General features: G+C 48.1%; 1 long non-coding RNA gene across 1 annotated transcript; it reads right to left on the bottom strand.

Annotated features, from left to right (window-relative positions):
* Positions 1-2,762: 2,762 nt before the first annotated feature.
* Positions 2,763-26,530, bottom strand: LOC139281515 (uncharacterized). Its single transcript, XR_011596888.1, has 3 exons — positions 26,236-26,530; positions 23,398-23,651; positions 2,763-2,827 (listed from the first exon to the last, which is right to left on the bottom strand). It is a non-coding gene; the product is annotated as an uncharacterized lncRNA (long non-coding RNA).
* Positions 26,531-26,860: the final 330 nt, after the last annotated feature.

Raw genomic sequence — 26,860 nt, 5'->3', positions numbered from 1 at the left:
TTCTTAGTCGGCTTAATCGTGTGGGGCTCAGATTAAAATGCTCGAAGTGCATTTTCCTGGCGCCTGAAGTGGAGTTCCTGGGGAGAAGAATCGCGGCAGACGGCATCAGGCCCATCGATTCGAAGACGGAGGCAATCGAGAACGCACCGAGGCCACAGAATGTGATGGAATTGCGGTCGTTTCGAGGACTCCTGAACTACTTTGGTAACTTCTTACCGGGTCTCAGCACACTGTTGGAACCACTGCACGCCTTACTGCGTAAAAGAGACAAATGGGTATGGGGTAAAAGCCAAGAAAATGCCTTTGTAAAAGCTAAAAAACTGTTATGCTCAAACAAATTGCTTGTATTATATGATCTGTGTAAGCGTTTGGTACAAGCATGTGATGCGTCGTCATACTGTACCGGGTGTGTATTGCAACAAGCTAATGAATCTGGGAAATTGCAACCGGTTGCTTATGCATCCAGAAGTCTGTCGAAGGCTGAGAGGGCCTACAGCATGATTGAAAAAGAAGCGTTAGCTTGTGTTTATGCATCAATATCTGTTTGGGCTCAAATTTGAATTGGAAACTGACCATAAGCTACTGATATCCCTCTTTTCTGAAAGTAGGGAGATAAATACGAATGCATCGGCCCGCATCCAGAGATGGGTGCTCACGTTGTCCGCTTACAACTATGCCATCCGCCACAGGCTAGGCACAGAAAACTGTGCCAATGCTCTCAGTAGGCTGCCATTGCCCATCACGGGGGTGGAAATGGCACAGCCCGCAGATTTAGTCATGGTAATGGAAGCATTCGAGAGTGAGAAATTAACCGTTACCGCCCAACAGATTAGAACCTGGACGAGCCAGGACCCCTTACTGTCCTTAGTAAAAAAAACTGTGTGCTTCACAGGAGCTGGTCCAGTGTCCAGGGAATTAAGGGTTATGGGGAGCGGGCGGGTAACTGGAGCTGAATCCACGGCCAGATCAGCCATGATCTTGTTGAATGGCGGAGCAGGCTCGAGGGGCTAGATGACCTACTCCTGTTCCTAATTCTTATGTTCTTATGTTCTTATTAATGTTGGGGAAGTCCAGAACCAGGGGTCACAGTCTAAGGATAAGGGGTAAGCCATTTAGGACCGAGATGAGGAGAAACTTCTTCACCCAGAGAGTGGTGAACCTGTGGAATTCTCTACCACAGAAAGTTGTTGAGGCCAATTCACTAAATATATTCAAAAAGGAGTTAGATGTAGTCCTTACTACTAGGGGGATCAAGGGGTATGGCGAGAAAGCAGGAATGGGCTACTGAAGTTGCATGTTCAGCCATGAACTCATTGAATGGCGGTGCAGGCTAGAAGGGCCGAATGGCCTACTCCTGCACCTATTTTCTATGTTTCTATGTTTCTATGGTCCAGTGTCCCATTAGAAATGCAGGAAGCAATAAAGCCGTACCAGCGGCGCAAAGATGAAATGTCTATACAGGCAGACTGCCTTCTGTAAGGTAATCGGGTAGTGGTGCCTAAAAAGGGCAGGGACACTTTCATTAGTGATCACCACAGTATCCACCCAGGCATTGTAATGATGAAAGAGATAGCCAGATCCCACATGTAATGGCCCGGTATCGATGCGGACTTAGAGTCCTGCGAGCACCAATGTAACACATGTTCACGGTTAAGTAATGCACCCAGGGAGGCACCACTAAGTTTATGGTCTTGGCCCTCCAAACCGTGGTCTCGGTTCATGCCGATTATGCAGGCCTGTTCTTGGGTAAAATGTTCCTAGTGGTTGTAGATGCATAGTCCAAATCGATTGAATGTGAGATAATGTCGGCAAGCACGTCCGCTGCCACCACTGAAAGCCTGCGGGCCATGTTTGCCACGCACGGTCTGCCTGATGTCCTTGTGAGTGACAATGGGCCATGTTTCACCAGTGCTGAGTTCAAAGAGTTCATGATCCGCATGCCCCGTTCAAACCAGCATCCAATGGTCAGGCAGAGAGAGCAGTGCAAACAATCAAGCAGAGCTTGAAGAGGGTAACTGAAGGCTCACTGCAGATTTGCCTATCCCGAGTCCTGCTTAACTACCGCATGAGACCCCACTCGCTCACTGGGATTCCACCCGCTGAATTGCTCATGAAAAGGGCACTTAAGACAAGGCTCTCGTTAGTCCACCCTGATCTACATGGACAGGTAGAGAGCAGGCAGCTTCAAGAAAGTACATATCATGATAGCGCAAATGTGTCATGCGAAATTGAGATTAATGATCCTGTATTTGTGTTGAACTATGGACAAGGTCCCAAGTGGCTTCCCGGCATTGTCGTGGCCAAAGAGGGGAGTAGGGTGTTTCAGGTCAAACTTTCAAATGGACTCACCTACAGGAAACACTTGGACCAAACCAAACTCAGAATCATGGACAATCAGAGCAACCCACAATAGACCTTACATTTTTTGACCCTCGAACACACACATACCAGTGGCAACCAACCCAGCGGTTGACCACGAAGCGGAACCCATCACCTGCAGCAGCCCAGCAGGACTCACCACACCAACCCAGCAAGGCCAACTGCACAGCAGCCCAGCGAGGGCCCAACAAACGACTCACCAAAACCAGCATTTGCACCGAGACGATCAACCAGGGAAAGAAAGGCCCCAGATCGACTCACCTTATAAATAGTTACACTATTGACTTTGGGGGCGGTGGAGGGGGGGAGTTTTGTTATATATGTAAACGTGTAAATACCTTGTTTAACCACCAGAGGGCTCATCCCCTGGAGTCCCAAGCGATCCCACAATCCCTTGGGAGCACCTGTACTTAAGGAGGCCTCACAGGCTGAGAGGCACTCTGGAGACCTGTAATAAAAAAATAAGGTCACACTTTACTTTGAGCTCACAGTATCTGGTCAGACTCTTTATTCATACCTAACAGTGAACTGACTGACGATGTAATCTATATATTTATCAAGACCTGGCCACCATAAATAACTGCGTGCAAAACTCTTGGTCAAGCACATTCCCAGGTGCTGGTTATGGAGGTCTCCTAATAATTTGGACCTGAATTTATTTGGTATAACCACTCTTGCACCCCACATGATACAATCTTTATCGACTGATAATTCATTCCTACGAATGAAGAATGGATGAATATCTTTGTCTGTTTCATGGTTTGGCCATCCATTTGCAATATAATCATACACCTTTGACATAACTGGGTCACGTTTGGTTGCTCTACTAATCTCTTTAGCTGTGACTGGCAGTTCATCAATGTATGAAAAATAAAACACTTCTTCCCTATCGATAGTGGGTAAAATGATGGACTCAATTATTAAGGATGTCATAGCAGCGCATTTGGAAAGAGGTGACATGATAGGTCCAAGTCAGCATGGATTGGTGAAAGGGAAATCATGCTTGACAAATTTTCTGTATTTTTTTGAGGATGTTTCCAGTAGAGTGGACAAGGGAGAACCAGTTGATGTGGTGTATTTGGACTTTCAGAAGTCTTTCGACAAGGTCCCACACAAGAGATTAATGTGCAAAGTTAAAGCATATGGGATTGGGAGTAGTGTGCTGACGTGGATTGAGAACTGGTTGCCAGACAGGAAGCAAAGAGTAGGAGTAAATGGGTACTTTTCAGAATGGCAGGCAGTGACTAGTTGGGTTCCGCAAGGTTCTGTGCTGGGGCCCCAGCGGCGGTGCAGGCTCGAAGGGCCGAATGGCCTACTCCTGCACCTATTTTCTATGTTTCTATGTTTCTATGGTGTAACTTGTGATGGGGAAGGCAATCTAGACATTGCATCAGCATTACTATGATCCGCTGATCATCTGTATTCTATATCATATGTATATGCTGACAAAATCAAAGCCCATCTCTGCATTCCGGCTGCAGCTAATGTTGGAACTGGGGACTTTGGATAGAGGATTGCTGTCAGGAGCTTATGGTCCATAACGATAGTAAACTTATGACCTTACAAGTATTTGTGGAACTTCTTGACCCCAAAAATTAATGCCAAAGCTTCCCTTTCGATTTGCGCATAATTACTCTCACATCAAACGGCAGCCTATTAAATTGGTATCGGCCTAGATGAGTATTTCTAGTCAAACATGACTTGGACTCCTCATCTAGTTCAAGCTGTAAGTAGGCATTTGTAAGATCCAGTTTTGGGAAAATCTGACCACCTGTCAGTGTTGTGAACAAATCTTCTATATTTGGAAATGTATTGGGGACATTACCCTCTAGAACTTGGTTTACGGTTACTTTGGGCCCAACTTTGTCCAACCCCTTTTTTCGGCACACTTACCTTAAGTGCGGCAACTTTGCACTCTGGAAATGGCCCCGGAAAAAAGTCGCCCCATCCTGGCCGCTCTTCCGAGTCCCCGGAGTCCCAGCGTGGCGTGCATTGAGAAGTGGGGGGGCGGAGCAACAGGCCTGCGCCAAAAACAGTGCCGGCACCTGCGCGCATGCGTAGTGAAGTCTGCGCGCATGCTCCTGCCCTCCCGGCGTGTCCTGTGGGCTGTGAGCAGGAACCGATGCTCGCAGCCCCTATCCCTGGCCGAAGGGATGCCCCGATCTCGCCGCACCCTATCCCTGGCCGAGTGGCCTCCCGCAACGGCCGGCCAGCCCACTGACTTCCCGGCCGAGGTAGGACTTCAGTTTTATATTTTATTTATTGGTTATGCTTCAGAGTTTTGATTGGTGGGGGGTGTGCGGGGGTGGGAGGAGAAGAGTTTTGTGGGGGAGGGGAGGAGAAAGTGTTTTGGGTGGGGTGGGGAGAAAGAGTGTTTTGTGGGGTGGGGGGGGGGGGGAAGAAAGAGTGTTTTGTATACCAGCATCTCTTTCTCTCTGGCTACCGCCCCCTGCCGCCGATGACATGGCGGCCAGCAGCTCGCATTTCTCCGGTCACTCTGGACTCCCGGTGCGCATCTTCCCGCCCCTATCCCAGACCGAATGGCCTCATGCACAGGCCGGCCCGCTGCCTTCCCGGACCCACTTCAAAGATTAAGGTAGGATTTACTTCATTTTAATTTGTATTTTAATTGTTTGAGCTTTTCCTTGCAATGTTTGGTGCTTGGTTGTTGAGGTCCTCTCCAGTTCCCTTCCCTCCCCTATCCCTGCCCTAATGTCTGCCAAATGTCCGCTGCTTTTTCTTCACTACCCGCAAGGTTTTTCAGAACTGGCCACTTACGCTGACCTAAGTTGATTTGGAGTAAATTTTTGCTGACCAAAGTGGCATAAATGGCCAAAACTGGTATAAGTGTCTGGGAACGCCCCCTTTTGAAAAAAAAAATGACTTTAAAAAAATCGTACCTAACTGACTTACTCTGGAGCAAATTTTGGGAGGAAAATAGCATTTTTTAACATATGCCAGAAAAAACAACTTACTCCAAAAAAATTGATGCAAGTCATGGCCAAAGTTGGGCCCATAATAATCACCACACAATCTTACCTTACCATCGGACTTAGGTACAACAATAATGGGTGTAGCCCAATTACATCAATCTATCTTAGAAATAATGTTCTCAGTTTCTAGTCTTTTGAGTTCTTGCTCAACTTTCTCCTTGAGTGCATATGGTACGGAATGTGGCTTGCAGTAAACTGATCTAGCGTCCTTCTGTACCCTGACACTCACCTTGAAGTCTTGGATCGGACTGCCCATTTCGCAGAATACATTCGGATAACTCTTGATAACATCGTCCGTTGATGCAAATCTCATTTCAACACGAAAAATCTCACTCCAATCCAGCTTCAGTGATCTCAACCAATTTCTTCCTAGTAAGGCAGGCTTGTCTCCTTTCACTACTATTAGAGGCAAGTTCTGAAATTGATCTTTATATTTCAGTGGTACGGTGATACGACCTACCACAGGAATTTTCTCTCCCGAGTAGCTTCGCAGCTCTATCTTGAATTTCTCCAGTTGGAAATCACGCAATTTGTTGAGGTACAGCGACTCCAGTACTACACTCACAGATGCACCCGTGTCGGATTCCATTGGTATCTTGAACCCCGCAACCTCTATGTGGATTTTGTCCGTTAACCTCGTGCTCCTGATGACGTGTAGCTCAAACATCTCCTCGTCCTGTTGTTGTTCTTCCATGCTATGTAGTCTCTGGGGATTTCTACTCATAGCTTTGAAAACTGGACATAGCTTTGAAAGCTGGTTTACCCTTCAGTCGGCATGCCGTCACAAGATGCCCACCAGGGCACGCTATGGAGCACTACGGGTCGGGCGGCAACCTAAAATCGAGCCAGGGGCATTGCACACCGGCTCGCCTCTCCCGGGCGGTACTGCTCTGCGCCCCCTCGATACCGGCACCGAATGTCCCGGCGGGGCACTGGAAGCTAGCCGCTCAGATGCAAATGTTTTCCACCGCCATTGCGCTAAGAGGGGCAGCAGGAGACCGAATTTCCACCTCTTGGATTTTCCCAAACTGCATCTGAGCTATCTGATAAATGGGATGTGTTTCTAAAGGGAGGTGGAGATCGTTCAATACCAGAAATTCTGAATTTCTTAGTAGCTTACTGTGTTGTTTTTCCACATATCAAACACTTGGCTACTTTGCAATGCATTTGTGTCTACCTGGGCTCAGTGGGCAGTGTTATGTATTTAACCCTTTGTAACCTGTATGACACCTGACCACCAGAGGGCCCACCTGTTGGAGTCCCAAAGGATCCCAGCATCCCTTGGGAGCACAGTATATAAGCAGGCCACCCACGAGGTACCTGCATTCTGGAATCTTATTAAAGGAGCTAAAGTCACACTTGCTCATTGTACACAGTACTCAGTCTCACCCTCTATCATGAGTGTATCAATTGGCGACAATGTAACGAACAACCACGCGAAAATGCAAACAGTCGGCATCCTGGGGAAGTTCTCAGAAGGGGACGATTGGGAGGCCTTGGTAGATTCGACCAATACTTCGTGGCCAACGAGCTGGAAGGAGACGAGAACGCTACCAACCGAAGGGTGATCCTACTAACTGTCTGTGGGGCAACAACCTATGGCCTCATGAAGAATCTCCTGGCCCCGGCAAAACCAACAGAGAAATCCTACGAAGAATTGTGTATGCTGGTCCGGGAGCACCTAAATCCTAAGGAAAGCGTTTTGATGGCGTCAATGATCAGAGGGCCAGGAAGTGCCGAGCTATGTCGCCGAACTAAGGCGCCTCGCAGGACATTGTGAGTTTGAGGGATTCCTAGAAAAAATGCTCAGAGACTTTTTTCTACTGGGCATTGGACATGAGACAATCCTTCGCAAACTGTTGACTATAGAAACTCCGAACCTAAGTAAGCCATAACGATAGCACAGGCATTTATGTCCACCAGCGACAACACCAAGCAAATTTCATAGATTAAAGAAGTTTCAGCCAGTACTGTGCATAAAGTAACGTCGATCTCGAGCAGAAATGTACATGACAGAATGTACACGCTGGCTGCTACGGCCCGACATTAGATAACCCAGAGTCCGCCATCAATCGTTAATGCGAGGCAGTTAACACCTGTTGGTGCTGTGGAGGTGATCATCGGCTCCATCAATGCCGCTTTAAGCACAATGCGTGCAATGTTTGCAGAACAATGGGACACCTCCAACAAATGTGCAGGCGAGCTGCAAACCCTACAAACCCTGCAAACCACCATGTTGCAGAGGAAGATCGATCTACAGTGGATCAGGCTGCATTGGAGACTCATATTGAGGAGGCAGAAGTGTACGGGGTACACATGTTCACTACGAAATGTCCACCAATAATGTTGAAAGTTGAACTGAACGGCATTCGAGTATCTATGGAGCTGGACACGGGGGCAAGTCAGTCCATAATGAGTAAAAAGGCCTTCAACAGGCTGTGGGGCAAAAAGGCACACAGTCCCAAGCTCAGCCCGATTCACACCAAATTAAGGACTTACACCAAGGAACTAATCCCTGTAATTGGCAGTGCAGAAGTCAAAGTCTCCTATGACGAAGCAGTACATCCCGTTGTGGATTGTACCAGGGGATGGCCCCACATTGTTTGGCAGGAGCTGGCTGGGAAAAATCCCCTGGAACTGGGACAACATCTGAGCACTTTTGTCTGTCGATGATGCCTCATGTACCCAGGTTTTGAGCAAGTTCCCATCGTTGTTCGAGCCAGCCATCAGAAGCTTCTCGATGGCGAAAGTGCAGATCCATTTGGTTCCCGGTACGCGACCCATCCACCACAAGGCTCGGGCGGTACCGTACATGATGCGTGAAAAAGTGGAAATTGAGCTGGACAGGCTGCGACTTGAAGGCATCATCGCGCCGGTGGAATTCAACGACTGGGGCAGTCCGATTGTCCCGGTACTTAAGGAGGATGGCACGGTTAGAATTTGTGGGGAGTATAAAGTAACGATTAATCGTTTTTCGCTGCAGGACCAGTACCCGCTACCCAAGGCAGATGTCCTATTTGCGACCCTGGCTGGAGGGAAGACATTCACCAAGCTGGACCTGACCTCGGCCTGCATGACGCAGGAGCTGGAGGAGTCTTCGAAAAGTTTCACCTGCATCAACACGCACAAAGGTCTGTTTATCCACATCCGGTGCCCGTTCGGGATTCATTCGGCTGCAGCGATCGTCCAGCGGAACATGGAGAGCCTGCTAAAATCGGTTCCTTGCACAGTGGTCTTCCATGACGACATATTGGTTACAGGTCAGGACACCATGGAGCACTTGAAGAATCTGGAGGTGGTTCTTAGTCGGTTGAATCGCGTGGGGCTCAGGTTGAATCGCACGGTGTGTTTTCCTGGCACAGAACGTCGAATTCTTGGGAAGCAAAATCGCAGCAGACGGCATCAGACCACTGACGCCGAGACGGAGGCCATCAAGAACACGCCGCGACCACAGAAAGTGATAGAGCTGCGGTCATTCCTGGGACTTATTAACTATTTCGGTAATTTCCTACCTGGGTTAAGCACCCTGCTAGAACCCCTACATGCGCTACTGCGCAAGGGAGATGACTGGGTATGGGGAAATTCACAAGAGGCTGCCTTTAAGAAAGCCAGAAATCTGTTGTGTTCTAACAAACTGCTTATCCTATATAACCTTTGTAAACGATTAGTGCTAGCTTGCGATGCGTCATTATACGGGGTCGGGTGTGTGCTACAACAAGCTAACGAGTCGGGGATTTTGCAACCAGTCGCTTATGCGCCCAGCAGTTTGTCCAAGGCCAAAAGAGCCTACAGCATGGTTGAAAGAGAGGCTCTGGCGTGTGTTTAAGGGATTAAAAAAATGCACCAGTACTTATTTGGCCTCAAGTTTGAACTTGAAACTGACCACAAGCTGCTCATATCACTGTTCTCTGAGAGCAAAGGGATTAATACCAATGCCTCTGCCCGCATCCAAAGATGGGCGCTCACGCTGTCGGCATACAACTATGTAATCTGCCACAGACCAGACACAGGGAACTGCACAGATGCTTTCAGTCAGCTGCCATTGCCCACCACCGGGGGTGGAAATAGCACAGCCAGCAGACTTGCTCATGGTCATGGAGGCATTCGAGAACGAGAAGCCCCCGTTACGGCCCGCCAGATCATGACCTGGACAAGCCAAGATCCTTTACTGTCCCTAGTAAAAAACTGTGTCTTCCTTGGGAGCTGGTCCAGTGACCCAATGGAAGTGCAGGAGGCGATTAAGCCGTTCCACAGACGCAAAGACAAGTTGTCCCTGCAGGCGGACTGTCGATTATGGGGCAATCACATGGTCTTGCCCAAGAAAGGGAGAGACACATTCATATGTGAACTGCACAGCACCCACCCAGGGTCGTAATGATGAAAGCCATAGCCAGATCCCATGTGTGATGGTCCGGCATTGACTCAGATTTAGAGTCACGCGAGCGCCAGTGCAACACTTGCTCTCAGCTGATGGCACCGCTAAGTTTGTGGTCGTGGCCCTCCAAACCATGGTCGAGGATCCATATAGACTATGCGGGCCCATTCTTAGGCAAAATGTTTTTGGTTGTCGTGGACGCTTACTCAAAATGGATTGAATGTGCAATAATGTCTGTAAGCGCGTCCACGGCCACCATTGAAAACCTACGAGCCATGTTTGCCACCCACGGCTTGCCTGATGTCCTGGTCAGCGACAATGGGCCGTGCTTCACCAGTGCAGAGTTCAAGGAATTCATGACCCGCAATGGGATCCAGCACGTCACATCTACCCCGTTCAAGCCCGCATCCAAAGGCCAGGCAGAATGGGCAGTTCAGACCATCAAGCAAAGCTTGAAACGTGTGTCGGAAGGCTCCCTGCAGACTCAGTTGTCCCGAGTGCTGCTCAGCTACCGCACCAGACCCCACTCACTCACCGGGGTTCCCCCAGCTGAGCTGCTCATGAAAGGGGCGCTTGAAACAAGGCTCTCTCTTGTCCACCCTGATCTCCATGATCACGTGGAGGGCAAGCGGCATCAACAAGGTGTGTACCATGACTGCGCTAATTTGTCACGCGATATTGAGATCAATGATCCTGTGTTTGTGCTCAATTATGGACATGGTCCCAAATGGCTTGCTGGCACAGTCACAGCCAAAGAAGGGAGTAGGGTATTTCAGGTCAAATTGGCCAATGGACAAATGCAGAGAAAACCTGGAACAAATTACACTGCAGTTCACCAACAGCTACGAACAACCTGAAGAGGACACCACCAACTTTGACCCTCCAACACACACACAAGTGGCAACTGACATCATGGTTGACCACGAAACCAAATTCATCATCCCCAGCAGCCCGGCAAGGCCGGCTTCCCAACAGCCCAGTGAAGAACTGACCAACCCACCCACACCCGCATTTGTACTGAGATGATTGACAAGGGAGCGTAAAGCCCCAGATCGTCTCACCTTGTAAAAAAGTGTACTGTTGACTTCACGGGGGAGTGATGTTATGTATTTAACCCTTTGTAACCTGCATGACACCTGACCACCAGAGGGCCCACCTGTTGGAGTCCCAAGGGATCCCGGCACCCCTTGGGAGCATGGTATATAAGCAGGCCACCCACGAGGTACCTGCACTCTGGAATCTTATTAAAGGAGCTAAGGTCACACTGCACTCAGTCTCACCCTCTATTATGAGTGTATCAGGTAGCAGTCTCGCCTCTGAGTCAGAAGATTGTGGGTTCTTAGTCCCACTCCAGTGATCTTGAGCACAGAATCTAGGCTAACACTCCTGTGCAGTACTGAGGGAGTGCTGCACTGTCGGAGGTGCCGATTTTCCAGATGAGATGCTAAACCGAAGTCCCATCTGTTCTCATGGGTGGACATAAAAGATCCCATGGCGTTGTTTTGAAGATCAGGGAGTCCTTGCCAATACTTATTCCTCAACCAACATCAGGAAACAAATATTATCTCCTTGCTATGCACAAATTGGCTACTGTGTTTTTACAATGGTGAATACGCATCAAAAGTAGATCATTAGCTATAAAGCGCTTTGGGAGATCCTGAGGTCATGAATAGTGCTGTGTAAAGCTCTTTAATGGAAAACAATTTTTTTTTTCAACCTTTGCAGGGCTTTATAAATAGTGCAGAAAATGGGAATGCCATTCTGGAGTAGTTAAGAATATTTCTCTGAGACGACAGTTAAGTGTTGGGATAGGAGCTTTTATCATGCATTTTATCCATGCTATTCCTGACTTGCGGTTGCCTGATGACAAATCAAGATCGAAAATAATTGGAGACTGTTCCAGTCCCCAGCACTAATGCCGCTCACTTCAATCCGCATAAAACGCATTCCCAAAAGTTATTTTTGTAGAAATTGTGGGCACTTAGTTTATTTTCAATACCAGTAAATGGTTGTGGTATTGTCCTTGGTCAGTCAAGGTTCTTTTTATATACAAGATGGCGATGGACTTGGGGGAGAGACTTTAGAAACACGCTCCACAGCACCACATACTGGCCAAAACCTGCACCTACATCATTAATGTTTAGATTGGCAGTTTTGATGTTAAAATGTTGACTAGCATGCTGAAAATTATTGACAACGTAAAGTTGGATAGGAAGCACTCCCCGCGCAGATTTTAAATAACCTACAGATTTTGACATTCTGAGAGGCCGTTTCTGCAATGATGATTCCATGTGATCCTACTGTTACTTTCAAGGAATTGTGAATGGGATGAATTGTAAAAACCTGCTTTCAGTTACTGTTATATTGAAGTGATTGAAACGTACTAGTCGCATTCAGTTGTAGAAAAGAGCATTTGGCTATATTTCAAAATACATTTCCTATTGCAGTGGTAATTATGGGCTACCGCTAATGGAATGAAGCCCTCCAGTTGGGGCGGGTACCGAGCATTGTGTAATACCTACTCTCACAAGCCAACAACATGTAACATAACCTTTTGCCTGACGTGCTACAACTTTCAGATTCAAATGTCTGTGTCTCTTGAGGACTTAACACACCAATACTTGCATTCTTGGCTGCTCTTACACGCAGATTAAAATACAGCACTTCCCATCTTTTAATCATTCTTTGTTTCTCTTAATTGGCTGAAATGTTATGCTTAAATTGGCAGAACATTGCCTTGAGATTCCAGACTCACAAGTTCAAATGACAAATCCCTTGTGTGGTTGTTGTTCTCCTGGCACGTCACTGCCTTCCAGCTTGTGGCAGCTGAACACCTACCGTGGTCAGTCCATCCTCGCCTGGTCAGTTGTTGACCAACCACGGAACCTGTGCACTGTGTCGGTGTTGCACCTGCGGTGTCACACCACCATTGTCCCTTTCTTTGATTGTAACAGCAATGATTGCACTTTGCATGCAAATAATTTTCTATGGATCCATACTTACTGCATTAAGTTTAGTTTTTTTTACTGCAGAGAAACACCTAAAATTTCACACTCGGTGTGATAAGTGAACGTGATTTCTGTACCTGGTTTATACCATCCATGAATGTGACTGTTGTGAACAACTTGCCGTTGAGATTCAATAAGCATTCGAGAAGGCACCAAACTCTTTGAATTTGAGTTTCTCCGTCGGGAACACGTGGAAGCCAAGTATAAACAGCGGAAGGAGCATACGACAAACCAAGCACCCCACCCACCTGTCCCTTCAACCACCACCTGCCCCATCTGTGACAGAGTCTGTAGATCCCGCATTGGTCTCATCAGTCACCTTAGAACTTATACTAATGTGGAAGCAAGTCATGCTCGACTCCGGGGGACTGCCTAAGAAGAAGAAGATAGCTCCAATCCAGTGCAAAGTTCAGTTCATAAACTTACTTTTCTGCATTTCTCAGGCACTCAGCATGCATTTGCAACACCCAGATTGATTTAATAAGAACATAAGAAATAGAAACGGGAGTAGGCCATACGGCCCCTCGAGCCTGCCCCGCCATTCAATAAGATCATGGCTGATCCGATCATGAACTCGGGTCCACTTCCCCGCCCGCTCCCCATAAACCCTTATTCCCTGTGTAATTGTCAACAAAACTGGATATTCAAGGATCTGCCAGATCTTGCTGTTTGGTTTGGTCTGTGTCTCCTCTCCCGCTTTCCATCAGTGAAAAAGGATTAACAATTAAAGGCTCCTTACAAATAGTCGCTGAAAGAATAGCAACTTCTGAAAGCACTGAATGATTATTCAAGTTTGGAAGGAGGTTCTGACTAAATATCTCGACACCTTTTGACTTTAGCAGAAACTTTTAGTAAAACTAAATACTGTGCCAGAAAAATTTGGTGAAGAAAGAAAGAAGCAAATTTGTTTAATCTTTTCTTCAATTTTATAGTTCTTGATCCATAAAAATCTATGGCAGCCTGCATATTTGACATTGTAGCGAAGGACTTTTTGTATTTGTTAATTCAAAATTTGTATTTTACAGAAACAGATGAAACTGTACAGTAAAATATCAATGCTCAAAGTAGGTTTAACAAATCTTTAGTCAAGCGGGGAATTGTATTCTGGTCTCTATGCTTTTGTTAATGTAACAAAGGTTACATAATTTAGCTGATTATATTACATATGTGGTCTTTGTTTTACGATTTGATATTGCAGCTGGCAGTGATGGGCTAGGCTCGATGAAACCACTACAGTGTCTGAACAAGAGTCATCTTTTTAACTATGCTTGGCGGATTGCTGTGCATATGGGTGTGTGTATGTGAGAGAGAAAACCGTGCAGGTAACAGACTCACCCTGAGCAACGCCATGGGAGATCTGCTTAGACTGTGCAGGAGGATGCCGATTGGCCTGACTCACACGAACATGCAACAAAACAACTTGTATTTGTAGTGTATGGAGAAAGAGTCAGACTGAACACTGTGATCTCAAAGTAAAGTGTGACCTTAGTCTTTTATTGCAGGTCTCCAGAGTGCCTCAACCACCTCTGAAGCACTCTTAAATACCTATGCTCCCAAGGGATTATGAGATATCTTGGAACGCCAGGGAATGAGCCCTCTGGTGGCTGTACAGAGTATATACAAGTCCAGATACATAATAACACTCCTCCCCGCACCCCGCCCCCCCCCCAAAGTCAATAGTGTAACTATTTACAATGTGAATCGATCTGGGGCCCTTCTTGCCCTGGTTGATCGTCTCGGTGTGAAAGCTGGTGTTGTTGATTCATTTGTTCGGCCCTCGCTGGGCTGCTGTGCAGCTGGCCTTGCTGGGCTGCCTGGTGTGTTGGGCCCTGCAGGGCTGCTGTGGATAATGGGTTCTGTTTTGTGGTCAATCGTGGTGTCGGTTGCCACTGGTGTGTGTGTTGGGGGATCAAAAAAGGTAGAGTCCAAGATGGGGTGCTCAGGGTAATCCATGAATCTGAGTTTGATTTGGTCCAAATGTTTCCTGTGAATGAATCCATTTGAAAGTTTGACCCGAAACACCCTGCTCCCCTCTTTGGCCACGACAGTGCCGGGAAGCCACTTGGGACCTTGCCCATAATTTAATACAAATACAAATACAATCTCGTGTGAGACATTTGCACTATCATGGTATGCACTTTGTTGAAGCCGCCTGCTCTCTATCTGTTCATGTAGATCAGGGTGAACTAACGAGAACCTTGTCTTAAGTGCTCTTTTCATGAGCAGTTCAACAGGTGGGATAGACAAGATAGAGGCAGCAAGGTTGTTTCCACTGGTCGGGGAGACTAGAACTAGGGGGCACAGCCTCAAAATACGGGGGAGCCAATTTAAAACCGAGTTGAGAGGGAATTTTTTCTCCCAGAGGGTTGTGAAACTGTGGAATTCTCTGCCCAAAGAAGCAGTTGAGGCTAGCTCATTGAATGTATTCAAATCACAGATAGATAGATTTTTAACCAATAAGGGAATTAAGGGTTATGGGGAGCGGACGGGTAAGTGGAGCTGAGTCCACGGCCAAATCAGCCATGATCTTGTTGAATGGCGGAGCAGGCTTGAGGGGCTAGATGGCCTACTCCTGTTCCTAATTCTTATGTTCTTATGATCCCAGTGAGTGAGTGTGGTCTCGTGCGGTAGCTAAGCAGGACTCGGGATAGGCGAGTCTGCAGTGAGCCTTCAGTTACCCTCTTCAAGCCTTGCTTGATGGCTCGCACTGCTCTCTCTGCCTGACCATTGGGCGCTGGTTTAAACGGGGCAGATGTGACATGTTTGATCCCGTTGTGGGTCATAAATTCTTTGAACTCAGCACTGGTAAAACATGGCCCATTGTCACTCACCAGGACATCGGGTAAGCCATGTGTGGCAAACATGGCCCACAGACTTTCAGTGGTGGCAGCGGACGTGCTAACCAAAATTAGCTCACATTCAATCCACTTGGAGTACGTGTCTACAACCACAAGGAACAGGCCTGCATAGTCGACGTGTACCCTAGACCACGGTTTGGGGGACCAAGACCATAAACTTAGCAACGCCTCCCTGGGTACATTGCTTAACTGCGAGCATGTATTACATCTGTGAATGCAAGACTCTAAGTCCGCATCAATGCCGGGCCATCACGCATGGGATCTGGCTATCGCTTTCATCATTACGATGCCTGGATGGGTACTGTGGAGGTCATTGATGAAGGTGTCTCTGCCCTTCTTGAGGACCACTACTCGATTGCCCCACAGAAGGCATTTCATCTTTGCATCGCTGGAACAGCTTTATCTCTTCCTGAATTTCCACTGGGACACTGGACCAGCTCCCGTGAAGCACACAGCTTTTGACTAGAGATAATAAGGAGTCCTGGCTTGTCCAGGTTTTGATCTGCCAGGCAGTGACGGGTGATTGCTCACTCTCAAATGCTTCCATAACCATGGCTAGATCTGCGGGTTGCGCCATTTCCGCCCCCGTGGTGGGCAATGGCAGCCTACTGAGAGCATCGGCGCAGTTTTCTGTGCCTGGCCTGTGGCGGATGGCGTAGTTGTATGCGGACAATGTGAGCACCCATCTCTGGATGCGGGCCGATGTGTTGGTATTTATCCCTTTGCTCTCAGAAAATAGGGATATAAGTGGCTTATGGTCAGTTTCCAATTCGAATTTTAGCCCAAACAGGTATTGATGCATTTTCTTTACCCCATAGACACACGCTAACTCTTCTTTTTCAATCATGCTGTAGGCTCTCTCAGCCTTAGACAGACTCCTGGATGCATAAGCAACCGGTTGCAGTATCCCAAAATCATTAGCTTGTTGTAGTACACACCCGACGCCATATGACGACGCATCACATGCTAATACCAAACGCTTACATGGATCATACAACACAAGCAATTTGTTTGAGCATAACAATTTTCAAGCTTTTACAAAGGCATTTTCTTGGCTTTTGCCCCAAACCCATTCGCCCCTTTTACATAGTAAGACGTAGTGGTTCTAGCAGGGTGCTGAGACCCGGTAAGAAGTTACCAAAGTCGTTCAAGAGTCCCAGGAACGACTGCAGCTCCGTCACGTTCTGTGGCCTCGGTGCGTTCTCGATTGCCTCCGTCTTCGCGTTGGTGGGCCTGATGCCGTCAGCCTCAATCCTCCTTCCCAAGAACTCCACTTCAGGCGCCAGGCATTTTAACCTGAGCCCCACGTGGTTGAGCCGACTAAGAACCACCTCCAGGTTCTGCAGATGCTCGACTGTGTTCCGAACTGTGACCAAGATGTTGTCCTGGAAGACCACGGTGTGCGGGACTGACTTCAGTAAACTTTCCATGTTTCTCTGGAATATCACCGCTGGCGATCAGATTCCAAATGGGCATCTGTTATAAACAGAAAGACCTTTGTGCGTGTTGATGTCGGTGAGGGCCTTCGATGCTTCCTCCAGTTCCTGCATCATGTAGGCTGAGGTCAGATCCAGCTTCGTGCCAGCATTACAAAGAGGACGTCGGCTTTTAGAAGTGGGTATTGGTCCTGCAGGGAGAAATGATTGATAGTTACTTTGTAATCGCCACAGATTCTGACAGTGCCGTCTCGCTTGGGGACTGGGACAATAGGATTGGCCCACTCGCTGAACTCGATCGGTGAGATAATGCCCTCTCTTTGTAGCCGGTCGAGCTCGATTTCTACCCTTTCTCTCGTCATGTACGGTACTGCTCTCGCCTTGTGATGGATGGGTTGCACCCCCGAAATTAAGTGGATCTGCACTTTTGCTCCTTGGAATTTCCCAATGCCTGTTTCGAACAGCGAAGGAAATTTGTTTAAGACTTGTGCACACGAAGTCTCGTCAGCGGGCGATAGCGCTCGGATGTCATCCCAGTTCCAGCGTATCTTTCCCAGCCAGCTCCTGCCGAGCAGCATGGGACCATCGCCCGGTACCACCCAGAGTGGTAGCTTGTGCACCGCTCCATCATAGGAGACCTTTACAGTAGCACTGCCAATTACAGGAATCAGTTCTTTCGTGTAAGTTCTTAGTTTCGTGCGAATTGGAGTTAACACTGGCCTTGAGGCCAAGTTGCACCACAACCTTTCGAAAGTCTTTTGACCATGATGGACTGGCTCGCCCCCGTGTCCAGCTCCATTAACACCAGGAGTCCATTTAGTTCAACATTCAGCATTATTGTGGACAATTCGTGGTGAATGTGTACACCCCATGTACCTCTGCCTCCTCTATCAGAGGTTCTGTTTCATCGTGATCCTCCGTGGATCTGTCCTCCTCTGCAACGTGGTGGTTTGCAGGTTTAGCAGGCCTAGCAGCTCGCCTGCACACTCGGAGATGTCCCATTGTTCCACAGCTCTTGCAAACGTACCCTTTGAATCAACATGAATGGAAACCATGATCACCCCCCGCAGCGCCAACAAGGCCTTGCATTCATCACCCTTGATGGTGGACTCTGAGACATCTGCGGACGTGTAGCTGCAGGTAAGTGTGACCTGCCCTATCCGTTATGATTCGAAAACAACATCACTTTGTTCACAGCACTTGTAGCACTTGTGCGCTGAGAGATTTGCTTAGTATTGTCACTGGTGACAATGAACGCCTGGGATATCGCTATGGCCTTACTCAAGGTTTGGTCTCTACAGTCAAAAATTTGCGAAGTACAGTTTCGTGGCCAATGCCAAGTACGAAAAAGTCTCTGAGCATGTGCTCCAAATGTCCTTCAAATTCGCAATGTCCTGCAAGGCACCTTAGCTCGGCAACATAACTCGCCACTTCCTGGCCTTCAGACCTTTTGCAGATGTAGAACCAGTACCTCGCCATCAGAACGCTTTCCTTCGGGTTCAAATGCTCTCGGACCACTGTGCACAAATCGTCGTACAATTTTGCCATGGGTTGCGCTGGAGTGAGCAGATTCTACATGAGGCCACAAGTTGGTGCCTCACAGACGACGAGGAGGATCGCTCTACGTTGGGCAGTGCTCTCTTCCCCATCTAGCTCGTTGGCCACGAAGTATTGGTCGAGTCGCTCCACAAAAGTTTCCCAATCATCTCCCTCCGAGAATTTCTCCAGGACGCCCACTGTTCTCTGCATCTTTGGGTTCGCTATCTGTATCTCGTCGCCAGTTGTAGTGTATGGAGAAAGAGTCAGACTGAACACTGTGAGCTCCAAGTAAAGTGTGACCGTAGTCTTTTATTGCAGGTTTCCAGAATGCCTCTCCAACCTGTGAAGCACTCTTAAATACCAGTGCTCCCAAGGGATTATGAAATCCCTTGGGACTCCGGGGAATGAGCCCTCTGGTGGCTGTACAGAGCATATACAAGTCCAGATAAATAACAGTATTTATATAGCGCCTTTAACATAGTAAAACATCCCAAGGTGCTTCACAGGAGTATTATGAAAAAATTTGACACCGAGCCGCATAGGTAGAAATTAGCACAGGTGACCAGAAGCTTGGTCAAAGAGGTATGTTTTAAGGAGCGCCTTGAAGGAGGAAAGAGAGGTAGAGAGGTTTAGGTAGGCAGTTCCAGAGCTTGGGGCCCAGGCAACAGAAGGCACGGCCACCAATGGTTGAGCGATTATAATGAGGGATAGAAACATAGAAACATAGAAAATAGGTGCAGCAGTAGGCCATTCGGCCCTTCTAGCCTGCACCGCCATTCAATGAGTTCATGGCTGAACATGCAACTTCAGTACCCCATTCCTGCTTTCACGCCATACCCCTTGATCCCCCTAGCAGTAAGGACTACATCGAACTCCTTTTTGAATATATTTAGTGAATTGGCCTCAGCAACTTTCTGTGGTAGAGAATTCCACAGGTTCACCACTCTCTGGGTGAAGAAGTTTCTCCTCATCTCGGTCCTAAATGGCTTACCCCTTATCCTCAGACTGTGAACCCTGGTTCTGGACTTCCCCAACATTGGGAACATTCTTCCTGCATCCAACCTGTCTAAACCAGTCAGAATTTTAAACGTTCCTATGAGATCCTCTCTCATTCTTCTGAACTCCAGTGAATACAAGCCCAGTTGATCCAGTTTTTCTTGATATGTCGGTCCCGCCATCCCGGGAATCAGTCTGGTGAACCTTCGCTGCACTCCCTCAATAGCAAGAATGTCCTTCCTCAAGTTAGGAGACCAAAACTGTACACAATACTCCAGGTGTGGCCTCACCAAGGCCCTGTACAACTGTAGTAACACCTCCCTGCCCCTGTACTCAAATCCCCTCGCTATGAAGGCCAACATGCCATTTGCTTTCTTAACTGCCTGCTGTACCTGCATGCCAACCTTCAATGACTGATATATCATGACACCCAGGTCTCGTTGCACCTCCCCTTTTCCTAATCTGTCACCATTCAGATAATAGTCTGTCTCTCTGTTTTTACCACTAAAGTGGATAACCTCACATTTATCCACATAATACTTCATCTGCCATGCATTTGTCCACTCACCTAACCTATCCAAGTCACTCTGCAGCCTCATAACATCCTCCTCGCAGCTCACACTGCCACCCAACTTAGTGTCATCCACAAATTTGGAGATACTACATTTAATCTCCTCATCTAAATCATTAATGTACAATGTAAACAGCTGGGGCCCCAGCACAGAACCTTGCGGTACCCCACTAGTCACTGCCTGCCATTCTGAAAAGTACCCATTTACTCCTACTCTTTGCTTCCTGTCTGACAACCAGTTCTCAATCCACGTCAGCACACGACCCCCAATCCCATGTGCTTTAACTTTGCACATTCATCTCTTGTGTGGGACCTTGTCGAAAGCCTTCTGAAAGTCCAAATACACCACATCAACTGGATCCCCCTTGTCCACTCTACTGGAAACATCCTCAAAAAATTCCAGAAGATTTGTCAAGCATGATTTCTCTTTCACAAATCCATGCTGACTTGGACCTATCATGTCACCTCTTTCCAAATGCGCTGCTATGATATCTTTAATAATTGATTCCATCATTTTACCCACTACCGATGTCAGGCTGACCGGTCTATAATTCCCTGTTTTCTCTCTCTCCCTCCTTTTTTAAAAAGTGGGGTTACATTGGCTACCCTCCACTCCATAGGAACTGATCCAGAGTCTATGGAATGTTGGAAAATGACTGTCAATGCATCCGATATTTCCAAGGCCACCTCCTTAAGTACTCTGGGATGCAGACCATCAGGCCCTGGGGATTTATCGGCCTTCAATCCCATCAATTTCCCCAACACAATTTCCCTCAGTTCCTCCTTCTTACGAGGCACTCTGACTCCTTTTATATCCGGAAGGTTGTTTGTGTCCTCCTTAGTGAATACCGAACCAAAGTACTTGTTCAATTGGTCCGCCATTTCTTTGTTCCCAGTTATGACTTCCCCTGATTCTGACTGCAGGGGACCTACGTTTGTCTTTACTAACCTTTTTCTCTTTACATATCTATAGAAACTTTTGCAGTCCATTTTAATGTTCCCTGCAAGCTTCTTCTTGTATTCTATTTTCCCTGCCCTAATCAAACCCTTTGTCCTCCTCTGCTGTGTTCTAAATTTCTCCCAGTCCCCGGCTTCACTGCTATTTCTGGCCAATTTGTATGCCACTTCCTTGGCTTTAATACTATCCCTGACTTCCCTTGATAGCCACGGTTGAGCCACCTTCCCTTTTTTATTTTTACGCCAGACAGGGATGTACAATTGTTGTAGTTCATCCATGCGGTCTCTAAATGTCTGCCATTGCCCATCCACTGTCAACCCCTTATGTATCATTCGCCAATCTATCCTAGCCAATTCACGCCTCATACCTTCAAAGTTACCCTTCTTTAAGTTCTGGACCATGATCTCTGAATTAACTGTTTCATTCTCCATCCTAATGTAAAATTCCACCATATTATGGTCACTCTTCCCCAAGGTGCCTCGCACAACGAGATTGCTGATTAATCCTCTCATTACACAACACCCAGTCTAAGATGGCCTCCCCTCTAGTTGGTTCCTCGACATATTGGTCTAGAAAACCATCCCTTATGCACTCCAGGAAATCCTCCTCCACCGTATTGTTTCCAGTTTGGTTAGCCCAATCTATTTGCATATTAAAGTCACCCATGATAACTGTTGCAACCTTTATTGCATGCACCCCTAATTTCCTGTTTGATGCCCTCCCCAACATCACTACTACTGTTTGGAGGTCTGTACACAACTCCCACTACCGTTTTCTGCCCTTTGGTATTCCGTAGCTCCACCCATATCGATTCCACATCATCCAAGCTAATGTCTTTCCTTACAATTGCATTAATTTCCTCTTTAACCAGCAATGCCACCCCACCTTCTTTTCCTTTCTGTCTATCCTTCCTAAATGTTGAATACCCTTGAATGTTGAGTTCCCAGCCTTGGTCACCCTGGAGCCATGTCTCCGTGATGCCAACCACATCGTATCCGTTAACTGCTATCTTCACAGTTAATTTGTCCACCTTATTCCGAATACTCCTCGCATTGAGGCACAGAGCCTTCAGGCTTGCCTTTGTAACACACTTTGACCCTTTAGAATTTTGCTGCAAAGTTACCCTTTTTGTTTTTTGCCTTGGGTTTCTCTGCCCTCCACTTTTACTCATCTCCTTTCTGTCTTTTGCTTCTATCTCCATTTTGTTTCCCTCTGTCTCCCTGCATTGGTTCCCATCTCCCTGCCATATTAGTTTAACTCCTCCCCAACAGCACTAGCAAACACTCCTCCGAGGACATTGGTTCCGGTCCTGCCTAGGTGCAGAACGTCCAGTTTGTACTGGTGCCACCTCCCCCAGAACCGGTTCCAATGCCCCAGGAATTTGAATCCCTGCCTGCTGCACCACTCCTCAAGCCACATATTCATCTGAGCTATCCTGCGATTCCTACTCTGACTAGCACGTGGCACTGGTAGCAATCCCAAGATTACTACTTTTGAGGTCCTTCTTTTTAATTTAGCTCTTAGCTCCTTAAATTCGTTTCGTAGGACGTCATCCCGTTTTTTATCTATATCGTTGGTACCAATGTGCACCACGACAACTGGCTGTTCACCCTTCCTTTTCAGAATGTCCTGCACCCGCTCCGAGACATCCTTGACCCTTGCACCAGGGAGGCAACATACCATCCTGGAGTCTTGGTTGCGGCCGCAGAAACGTCTATCTATTCCCCTTACAATTGAATCCCCTAACACTATCGCTCTCCCACTCTTTTTCCTGCCCTCCAGTGCAGCAGAGCCAGCCACGATGCCATGAACTTGGCTGCTGCTGCCCTCCCCTGATGAGTCATCCCCCTCAACAGTACTCAAAGCGGTGTATCTGTTTTGCAGGGGGATGACCGCAAGGGATCTCTGCACTACCTTCCTTGCACTGCTCTTCCTATTGGTTTTCCATTCCCTATCTGGCTGTGGACCCTTTACCTGCGGTAAGACCAACTCACTAAATGTGCTATTCACGTCATTCTCAGCATCATGGATGCTCCAGAGTGAATCCACCTTCAGCTCCAATTCCACAAAGCGGTCCGTAAGGAGCTGGAGGCGGATACACTTCCCGCACACGTAGTCGTCAGGGACACCGGAGGCGTCCCTGATTTCCCACATAGTACAGGAGGAGCATAACACGTGTCCGAGCTCTCCTGCCATAACTTAACCCTTAGATTAACTTAAATTGGCAACAACAATGCTAAAGGTTACTCACTGATATAGAAGAGAAAAAAGAAAAACTACTTACCAATCACCAGCCAATCAGTTACCCCCTCGGCTGTGACGTCACCTTTCTATTTCTTTCTCCTTCTTTTTGCCTTTTCCCTGTAGCTGCACAAACTGGGCCTTTATAGACCTCACCGACCCCGGACTCACGCCTCAGCGACGCACCTCCCGACTGCTGAACTCGCGGCCTTTTATAGGCCTCTCGCCGACCCCGGACTCACGGATGTTCAAAAGGGCAGAATTAGAGGAGCACAGAAATCTCGGTGGCTTGTGGGGCTGGAGGAGATTACAGAGATACAAGGGGCGAGGTCATGGAGGGATTTGAAAATAAGGATGAGAATTTTGAAATCGCGGCGTTGCTTAACCGGGAGCTAATGTAGGTCAGCGAGCACAGAGATGATAGGTGAGTGGGAATTGATGCGAGTTAAGACACGGGCAGCCGAGTTTTGGATCACCTCTAGTTTACGTGGGGTAGAGGCCAGCCAGGAGTGCATTGGAATAGTTAAGTCTAGAGGTATGGATGAGGGCTTCAGCAGCGGATGAGTTGAGGCAAGGCCGGAGACGGGTGATGTTATGGTGGTGGAAGTAGGTGGTCTTAGTTATGCTGCAGATATGTGGTCGGAAGCTCATTTCAGGTTCAAATATTACACCAAGGTTGCGAATAGTCTGGTTCAGCCTCAGACAGAAGTTGGGAAGAGGGATGGAATCAGTGGCTTCGGTCTTCCCAATATTCCAATTGAAGAAAATTTCTGCTCATCCAGAACTGGATGTCGGACAAGCAGTCTGACAATTTAGAGAGCGTGGAGGGGTGAGTGAAGTGGTAGTGAGGTAGAGCTGGGTGTCATCTTGTTATATTGCAACAAGCCCACATGCTTTGTGATGCCAGAAGGATATGTTGCGGTTTAGCTCGGAGACTGAAAGTGAAATGTCTTCACCAGGTTCACTTTAAAACGATTGTGCTCACTCGGTGGCACTAAGATGGGTGGGCAACTCAGCGTTGATCCAGATGTTAAATGTGTTCTAATCTTGAACTGCATTGCACATATTTAATGGAGTTGAAAAGGGTTGCCTTAACTGCTGTGTGATAATGCTATGAATGATTGACAAACCCACATTGTGGTTAAGGCATATCTTCTAATAACCCTGCTAGGAGCTGTGGTGCTGATCTCTTGGAATGTTGCTTGGTTCAGTTCGTTAACCCCTCTCTTGTCCAACTCCCAAAATGCAACTTCAAGATTTTGTAACTGAAATGGCTTAATTGCCAGCAACAACCAGCTCCCAAAGGACAGCAGCTTTCTTCAACCAAGGTTAGGCTTCTGTCTGTGGAGTGTGACATGCCCCCAGCAGATCCAGGTCACGGCACTGACTGCGGAGAACCCACCAAGATTAGTGACAAAGGAATGCTCTGCGTGGATTGAACACTATGGGCTGGAGTTTCGATCTTCTGCCACCCCTGTTACCACCCTGGAGAGGCAGCAATGGCTGCGGTAAGTACTCCTGTGCATCCGGCCAGCTTCAAGTGCCCCGCCGGGACATTCGGTGCTGGTTTCGACGGAGCATGGAGCATTAACCCCCGGGAGAGGCGAGCCGGTGTGCAACATCCCTGGTTGTGGCACCGGCTCGATTTTTGGTTGCTGCCCGATCTGTAGCGCCCAGCTGATGAATTTTGTGGCAGCAGACGCAATCCATTTACCGTGAGAGTGTGGGCCTGATGCCCTTTCTTTGTGTGTGTTGTATGTGCAACTTGTGAATGACGCTGGGACGATCGGGGACAGGTAGAAAGGTGTTATGTAATGATGTGTGTATCGTCCCAGTACCTTAAATGTAATGTAAGCACTATGCCACACCACAGAGGGCACTGTGGTGGGAAACCCTGGTAGTACCTGCAACAGGTGCTATATAAGGCTGACCACCACACCTGAGAGGCACTCTGGAGCTGAACAATAAAGGACGAAGGTCACAGCAGTTAGACTTACACCAGACCGTGTGGAGTCAGTGATTTGTGTGCTACATACACCACATTGGCGACTAGGAAGCGGACGAACTCCACGCAACCATGGCTACTCTGGGCTCGCTAAAGGATTTTACTGTGGGCAATGATTGGGAGGCCTTTACGGAAAGGCTCGAGTATTACTTCACAGCAAACGACCTGACGGAGGACACATACGCAATGAGAGATAAGCGTAAGGCGATATTGCTCTCCAGTTGTGGAGATGAGGTTTACTGTCTCGTCAGGGATTTGCTGGCACCTGGGAGCGCCAGGGACAAGTCATATGAGGAGCTGACTGAACTCATTCGTGACCAGTTGAAACCGAAGGAGAGCATCCTCACGGCCAGATACAAATTTTACCATCACTGCAGACCCGAGGGCCAGGATATCACCAAATATGCTGCGGACCTCAGGAGACTCGCGGTGCCGTGTGATTTTGGCGCACACCTTGACGAGGCTTTGCGGGACGTTTTCGTCATGGGGATTGGCCACGAGGGCCTCCTTCACAAGCTGCTGGCCACGGAACCCACAGTCACTCTGACAAAGGCCATCACCATCAGCCGGGCATATATGACATCGACTTGCAGCACCAAGCAAATAATCCACACAGTCTTGAACCCGGCAGGCACTGTCCACAGGATAGCGCCCACCACGGACAAAACTGCAGAACGTGGCTCTGCCCGGGGCAGAGAGCACGGACCTCGGGATCCTGGAACTCAGAGTCCGCTGAGGGGGGCCAATCAAGCAGCACCATGCTGGCGTTGTGGAGGAAGCCATGGGGCTCACCGGTGCAGGTTTGCGGAATACACATGCAATACCTGCCACCTGAAAGGCCACCTTCAGCGTATGTGTAAAATAAATCAGACTCACCATGTGGCTGAGGAGATGGGGGATGATCTACTGTTCAGCGAGGAGCAGGTAGAAGAAGATGAGGTGTTTGGACTGCACACGTGTACTGACGATTCGCCTCCAGTGATAAGGGAAGTAAAAATCAACGGAGTCCCAGTGAGTATGGAAGTGGACACGGGCTCGGGTCCGTCATTGATGAGTCAGAGAACTTTTGATAAACTGTGGATTAACCCAGCTGCACGACCCAAGCTGGTCCCGGTCACAGTGAAGCTGCGTACCTACACCAGGGAACTGATACCTGTTCTTGGCAGAGCGATGGTGCAGGTATCCCAAGGGGACGAGACGCACGCTTTACCTCTGTGGGTCATTGCAGGCGATGGGCCGACACTCCTCGACCAGAGGTGGATGGGGACGGTCCGTGGGAGCTGGGAAGACTTCATCACTCCACAGGCTGCTGCTCCCCGGGGAGCTGCCGTGCCCCGGGTCCCCAGAGAACAGCGCCGACCGAGATGGAGCTGCAGCCTCAATACACCCACAGGCAAGCCCCAGGCCTGGACCTCACACCGAGATCCTGCAGCCCCAGCCCCCACAAGCAAGCCCCAGCCCCGGACCTCACACACAGATCCCGCAGCCTCAGCCCCCACAG

Source organism: Pristiophorus japonicus, chromosome 15, assembly GCF_044704955.1.
Source record: "Pristiophorus japonicus isolate sPriJap1 chromosome 15, sPriJap1.hap1, whole genome shotgun sequence".
In the NCBI taxonomy this organism is placed as follows: Eukaryota; Metazoa; Chordata; class Chondrichthyes; family Pristiophoridae; genus Pristiophorus; species Pristiophorus japonicus.
This window is presented reverse-complemented; position numbering and strand designations above follow the sequence as displayed.